Source organism: Tachysurus fulvidraco, chromosome 24 (genome assembly GCF_022655615.1).
Source record: "Tachysurus fulvidraco isolate hzauxx_2018 chromosome 24, HZAU_PFXX_2.0, whole genome shotgun sequence".
NCBI classification, from domain to species: Eukaryota; Metazoa; Chordata; class Actinopteri; order Siluriformes; family Bagridae; genus Tachysurus; species Tachysurus fulvidraco.
Window position 1 is genome coordinate 5,759,437 of NC_062541.1, and position 799 is coordinate 5,760,235.

General features: G+C 38.3%; 1 pseudogene; it reads left to right on the forward strand.

Annotated features, from left to right (window-relative positions):
- The first annotated feature begins 264 nt into the window (after window positions 1-264).
- On the forward strand, window positions 265-375 carry LOC113640223 (annotated as a pseudogene).
- The last annotated feature ends 424 nt before the right edge of the window (window positions 376-799 follow it).

Genomic DNA, 799 nt, shown 5'->3' on the forward strand with positions numbered 1-799 from the left:
GAAATTAGAACAATGGTGAAAAATGTGCAAAATGCTTAGTACCAGGTGAAATGTGCAAATGTGGAAAAGATGCACTGTGCACATACAAAGTCATTACACACAGTGTACTACAGTACTAGACATATTTGCAATGCACTACACATTATATACAGTATGTACTTATATATATACTGTATATAAGTATAAATATAAATATTATAGTATAGTATAGTATAGTATCGGGCTATTCAATTGGCGACCCACAAGGTTATTGGTTCCGAGCCCTCAACTTCTCAGTCTTTTGGCTAAGATCAAGTGTAGTATCTGTTCTTATCAGTTTAATATCTGATACGTCCTCTCCCTGGGCGCCGCAGCATAAATGGCTGCCCACTGCTCCGGGTCACAGTGTGTGTGTGTGTGTGTGTGTGTTCACTTCTGTGTGTGTGCACTTTGGATGGGTCAAATGCAGAGAACCAATTCTGAGTATGGGTCACCGTACTTAGCCGTATGTCACGTCACTTTCACCTTCACTTTCACTTCAACTACCCTAGTGCACATCCCTCACAGCTCAGCACCACTGAATGCGTATTGCTCTGACAACATACACACCCGATTTGCCTAAATGTTTGCCAATTATTGACATGGCTGTCAAAAATGAGCATGAAATAATGTTATTTTCCATACTGTGAACTTTTTTGTGCACTTAAGTCTCAGTTAAACGAGTTGCATTAAATCATTCAATTCAATTCAATTCAAGTTTATTTGTATAGCAGTTTTTACAATTGACAAAGCAGCTTTACAGAACATAAACATAGAACAA